This window comes from Apium graveolens, chromosome 5 (genome assembly GCF_009905375.1).
Source record: "Apium graveolens cultivar Ventura chromosome 5, ASM990537v1, whole genome shotgun sequence".
Taxonomy (NCBI): domain Eukaryota; kingdom Viridiplantae; phylum Streptophyta; class Magnoliopsida; order Apiales; family Apiaceae; genus Apium; species Apium graveolens.
Window position 1 is genome coordinate 280,199,523 of NC_133651.1, and position 6,939 is coordinate 280,206,461.

At 37.7% G+C, this 6,939-nt stretch overlaps 1 non-coding gene across 1 annotated transcript; it reads left to right on the top strand.

Moving 5' to 3' along the window:
* Positions 1-5,183: 5,183 nt before the first annotated feature.
* LOC141662215 (small nucleolar RNA R71) lies at positions 5,184-5,290 on the top strand. Its single transcript, XR_012550339.1, has one exon. It is a non-coding gene; the product is annotated as a small nucleolar RNA R71 (small nucleolar RNA).
* The last annotated feature ends 1,649 nt before the right edge of the window (positions 5,291-6,939 follow it).

A 6,939-nucleotide genomic window follows, 5' to 3' on the forward strand; every position in this document is an offset into this window, starting at 1 on the left:
ATTTTATGAAACAGTTCGAAAATAATTGCGATATAACTTGAGGAAAAGTTTGGATGTACTTGCCTTACAAGGCTTTACAACTACTACTGATCAATTCTGGGCCAACTCTGCCTCTTAGGCTTTTACGTCCAACCACTAGATCCCATTGGATTCGACTCCGACACTTAGGTCTTTCTGTTGAAACTCTACTGAGCTCGTCAACTGACCACTAGGTTATCTTTAGTCCATCGTCCACTTTCAGGTTCTCGACTATAACCTACAGGGTCGAAAATACCCTACGTCAGACGTCTAGGTATGCTTGACATATCCTCAATACTAATTTTTACTCAACGATATTCAAACCCGACTCGTAATTATATGGATTATTATAATATAACAACACACCCAATAGTGAGGGTTCACATTCTCGAGAAATCGGTTTGGTGTTCGCTTTCCGAAAATACGTATATTTGTAATTTCACAAAATCAATGTTATGGATTTTAGTAAATTATTTCATCATATCGTGCAATCAAGTTCCATATAGAACACATATATATTTATATAACCATTCGACGTCCCGATAATCGTCGGATACGCTTCCGTATTTCCGTAGTTCGATTTTCCCGGAAATCGGGCAGCGTCCCCTTTGTTTATCGGACTACCCGTCGAAACATAAATCGACGTCAAATCACAATAATCAATCATAACAATCCAATCCAATAACACAATCTAAATTATCCCGAGAATAAATATTTATCCACTACTTTTATTTCGAGAGTTATAAAAATAAATTTACAACTTATTATTTGGCTCACGAATCATCATCGCCAATAATCCGTCGACTCAACAAGTTCATCGCCGACGGCGGCATAATTCCGACTGTGCCCATACGGGTTTCCTGTCGGAATTTCGCCAGTAGTTACAAAATCCACTAATACCCGATTAGAATTAATCACAGGGAACATAATCAGAATCACAACATCAATTGTACGAACTAAACTTGCAAAACACAATGATCAACCAACAACATCACCTCCTCAATCACAACAGCGGCAACATACACGTGCAGAAATACATACACACGCGCATGTATGTATATACCACCATCGAAACTGAGCAAAACGGCGATGTCATCGGAAAGAAGAAAATAGAAAACGGCGAACGAAGAAGCAATAACGGACAATAGAAGGCGGCACAGACGATTACCAGCCACAGGGAGTAGTCGGGGAAAAGGATGAGGGAGTTATCAGAGAAACATAGAAATATGGGGGAAGAACTCGGCGGCGAAAGAACAGGGGATGGGGGTTTGTGCGTGCGTTTTTATTTTGTTTATTTTCTTTTTCTTTTTTTTTTCTTTTTTTTTATCCACAACAATCATACAATTGCAATTACCCTGCTGCCACGTATCTGAAATTAGCCCAACAACCTGCCAAGTGCCCCTCTCCCTTATTTTGACGGTCTTATTTTGTCCCGTTTTTGCGATTTAACGAATCATTGCTCGAATAAAATAAATCGAAAAATTCCAAATAAATTTATAAATTGCCACAAAAATTCAAAGTTATTAAAAATAAATTTTTCATTATTTTAAGAGTATTTTTGAAACGCAACTTATACCCGTATCTCACAATTAACGAACCGAGCTGTACTTAAAACAAATTCAGAAGATTACGAAAATGGTTTTAAAATATTACAAATATCCCGAAGTTCATAAAAATGAAATTTTCAAAATTTTAGAACAATTTTCGAAGTACACTTTATACCCGCTTTTTAACAATTAAACAAAATAACGCGCGGGTGAAATTAATCCTGAAAATTTCCAAAATAATTTTAAAATTCTTGGAATATTCCCAACTTAAATAAATATGAGTTTCATAATTTTTTGAAGAATTTTAGAATTAAATATGGATTTTACCATTAAACATGCTCAGAAAATTATTTAAAGATAAATAATTAATGAAATATTGGCTTCTCAATTTTATAAAATCCTAAAAATAATTATTGTAATTATAAAATCATAAAAACAATTTTAGAAATATTCCCAATATTTATGCAAATAAATTTGCACTAAATTCACTTTTGAAAATGAAAATAATTCAATATGATCCCATAATTAATCGCACGGACAACTCGGTACACTATAAATCACCTATAGATAATAATTAACAACACATAGCGGTCAAAACCAACATACATATGTTATTTATTTAATAATTTCCATAATTGCACAATTAAATAATTAAAAAGAATACACGAGTCGTTATACAAAGTCCCCTAAAACTTAATAACTCGAGTATTAAAGAGCTCACTCTTGATCAATTATGCATAACACATACTTTTTTCTCTTTTTTTCTTCTTTTTTTCAACAATTTCTGAATGAGTGTGTTTCGCTCCATCTCATTCAACCCTAGACTACTCATAAAAATATGAGCCGGGTACAAGCCATTTGACACCTAGCCTTATTTACAACTAGCAATGAAATCCAAGTTTTTCTCCAATTTAAAAATTCAGTGTTTTTACGCCATTATACGAATATTACAAATTTTAAATATAACCAAGTGATTAAATCTCAACAACAAACAAGTATGATCATGAACTAGATCAAAAGCAACCCTATAAGACTTTATGAAAATATCTATTTCTGGCATGCAAATCAATTCATTAGGACTTAAACATCCCTCTATTTGTCATCACTAAACTCACATCAACATCAACCAATCAATCAGAAATAGCTCAACCTAAGGGATCATGTTATATGAATGCAAATGGAACTATATGGACTCACATAATAGCACAAACAAATATGTCCTATATGAACAATCTTGCCAAAATATGAATGAAATACAACTAAACATGCAACATGAATCTATATGAACTATATGGACACACACAAACTAATCCTTACATTATCACCCCCAAACTTAAAATTTTCTAATGTCCTCATTGAAGGAAATAATAAGGATTTTAGGCATACCTAGTCGTCAGAAAGATCACCCTCTTCGGGTGGAGGATCAGGTGGCCAATCAACCTCGACACTAGTGTCTCAAGAAATAGTACCGAGAGTGTATATCAAATCTTCAGCACAACGTCGGTAGATTTCATGTATGGCCTCAATACGCCGAATCAACAATCTATACTGCGCATCACCAAGACCAAACCTATCAACTGTCTGTGGTGTACGCGAGAGACCCTCTGTAAGCACGGGAGGAACCGTCCGGTCACCCTTTAGATCATCAAAAATATATCCCATCCCCTGTCAGGGGGTGCACCTAAGAATGCATAACTCAAGTGATCTGGTAGTGGGTTGAGCTCAAGTGTGGGAGCATCGTCAATAGACGGCTCGAGACGCTCCTAAAAAAATTTCAGCTCTACTAACCCAAAAGAATCGAATGGCATATCCAACTTCCTCTTCCACGGAGGTGCATTCAAAACCTGCATTTACTCTACCCCTTCTTCATCTTCAATAACTGATTCCCCTTTTAAAGATCTCTCTAAGGTATCTGACTTTGGCAATTGCTCAGGCTCTGAATTCATGATAGAGTTGACCCACTCTACTTTAAAGCACTCGTTTTTAGCTGTGGATAACTTTATTGCCTTGAACACATTAAAAGTGACCTTTTGATCGTGAACCTTCATCGTAAGCTCTCCTTTTTGCACATCGATCATAGTTTGGCCTGTACCGGAGAATGGTTTTCCCAAGATTATGGGAATCTTCTTATCTTCCTCAAAGTCCAGAATTACAAAATCAGCAGGGAAAATGAGCTTATCCACCTTAACCAAGATATCCTCCACTATACCTCATGGATAAGCGATGGAAGGATCAGCTAGTTGCAATGACATGTATGTCGGCTTCGGATCAGGTAGACCAAGCTTCTTGAAGATAGACAAGGGCATCAGATTGATGCTAGCTCCCAAATCACATAAACACTTGTCGAACGACAAGTTTCCGATGGTTTAAGGAATAGTGAAGTTTCCAGGATCTTTAAGCTTCAGAGGCAACTTCTGTTACAGCACAGCACTGCATTCCTCCGTTAGAGCAACAATCTCTAAGTCATCGAGCTTCAATTTCTGAAAGAGAATACCTTTCATAAACCTCGCATAGCTAGGCATCTGTTCAAGAGCTTCAGCAAAAGGTATGTTAATATGAAGTTTCTTGAACACCTCCAGAAACTTAGCAAATTACTTATCCAACTTCTGCTTCTGCAGCCTCTTAGGAAAAGGAGGTGGAGGATAGACATGTTTCTCTCCTGTATTACCCTCAGGAGGAGTGTGTTCCACAGTTTTCTTCCTTAATTCCACCTCGACATCCTTCTGCACCACTTTCAGCCACAACTGCATTTTCTGAAACTTAAGATTTTTCAGGCTCTTCGTCTTGCTGAATTTGGGGGCTTGCGAGCTTTCCAGACCTGAAGGTGATGGCGTTCACTTGTTCTTCAACTTCCCTCTTACCTGGATTATCTTCTGTATCACTAGGAAGAGTTCCTGGTGGTCGATTCAATAAGGCATTAGCAATTTTCCCTATTTGGTTCTCCAGAGTCTTGATAGGAATAGCCTAGCTTTGGAATATAAGAGCCTGGTTTTTGCACATAAGCCGAACTCCTCCAATTCAGATTTTTCATTCGAAGATAGACCTGCACCTCCATGAGTTTGATGTTGAAGTTGGATTTGTTGTCTTGGTTCAAATTATTGCTGAAAACCAGGAGGATTAAATTGATTGGATCCAAACTGCTGATAAGTATGTTGTACCACATTCTGTTTTTGCTCCAGCTGAAGTTAGGATGATTCCAGTTGTCAGGATGATAAGTGAAAGGAACTGGCTGCTGCGATCTATGAAAGTTGCTCATAAACTGAGCTGAGTCATTAGATATAGTGCACTACTCCATTGCATGCGTGACCTGCACACAACTCACAAATACTGGTTATCTGCTTAACACCATAGTTAGCCAGGGAATCGATCTTCATAGACAATGCCTTTAGTTGAGCAGTGATAGCCGTAGCTGTATCCACTTCAAAAACTCCTGCTACCTTGCCATGTGGCAATCTCTGGGTTGGATACTAATATTCATTAGCAGACATCAGTTCAATTAGCTCGTAAGCCTCCTCATAGCTCTTTGTCCATAATGTTCCACCTGATGCTGCATCCAGCATGGGTCTAGATTGTGCTCCTAAACCGTTATAGATTCAACTGATAATCATCCAATCAGGTATTCCATGATGAGGACACTTCCTAAGCATCTCCTTGTAGCGCTCCCAAGCTTCACATAAAAATTCTCCCGTTTGTTGCGCAAATTGAGTAGTAGCATTTCTGATTGCAGCTGTCTTCGCCATAGGGAAGAATTTAGTGAGAAACTGTTGAGCAACATCTTCCCAAGTAGCAATCGAACCAGCTGGTAGAGAGTGTAACCAGCTTTTAGCCTTGTCCTTCAGAGAGAATGGGAAAAGCCTCAGCTTTATAGAATCTTCAGAAACATCATTGAACCTAAAGGTGTCGCAGATCTCTATGAAATCCCTACTGTGCGTATTGGGATCTTCCTTTGGAGCACCCCCAAACTGGATTGAATTCTGCACCCATTGAATTATGCCAGGCTCGATCTCAAAGGTATTAGCAGTGATAGCTGGCCTGATAATACTAGATTGAATGTCATTGATCTTGGGTTGAGAAAAATCCATCAAGGCTTTCGTTCGTGCTGCTGGATCTCCATTGTAATGAGTACCTGGAACACAAACAAATAAACCGTGAAAGTAAAAGAATCTGAGTCAGTGAACTTTAACGACCACTGATGACAACAACATAAACTAAAAATTAACACCGAGTCCCCGGCAGCGGCGCCAAAAACTTGTTAGGTAGAAAACACATGATAAAATTCATGCAAGTATACGCATTCGCAAGTCGTATAAGATATAGATCAGATTCGTTCCCACAGAGACTGGTTTTGGTTAAGTTCAATTTATGCACCTATGAAACACTGTATGGTTATCGCTCAATGCTAAGACAAATAACAAATTGGGATTGTTTATAACTAAGAATTAAACTAACAATTATAATTAAGAGAACAAGAATGGTTGAATTAATATATATGATAAACATGGGATCCTAATTTCATTAAATAGTTCGTTGAACAGCCTTTTTGTTCTTAACCTTAGCATGTAATGGTGATGACACTAACGAGATAACACAAAACTAGTAAACACCAACTTTCGTTGTACGAATACCCTACTACCAGACATCCACAAAAGAGATAGAAGCTGAATAGACACCAATTATGTTGAGACCCTATATGTCTATAGAATTTGACAACATAAAGGTTTAATGAACAAGTTATCTATCGTGATTATATAGGGCAAGTAAGATGGTTAAAATTACCTACAAATCATGCATAACAATAAGAAATGAACCTATGCTAGCATAGCAAGTTCTAAACCTCTATATTCACTGTCGCTTGAATAGAGATTAACACGCTATCTTATATGTTAGCTACGCACATAAGACGAATAAGCACAACCAATACTAGGATATCAATCAATCACCACACACTAAGATATTGAAACAAATTAACTATAGAAATCCATAAATAAATATGTTAGAACCCCACGATAACGATTAGTTCATAATCGAACTCTTGTGCTCTCTAGGTCTTCTTATTGCTCTCTCAGGTCTCCTTCTTGTTAAAAACATCTTTTTATTGTATATATAGGCTCCAGGATGACCAGGACTCTCAAAATCTTCAATTTTGACTAAAATTAGTATTCTGGGGCAGAAACAGGCCCGCGGCCGCGCTGGAATAGTGTTTTCAGCGGCGCGGGCGCTGGTTCTTGCGCGGTCGCGCCTACCTTTTGAAAAAATTCTGACATTTCTTCTTTTGGCCGTATCTTGAGTTCTGCTCGTCAGAATTAGGCTATTCAACTACCCACGCGAAGCTAACGAGATTCTCTAAAACTTGAGAATGGCTGTAATAACCCCA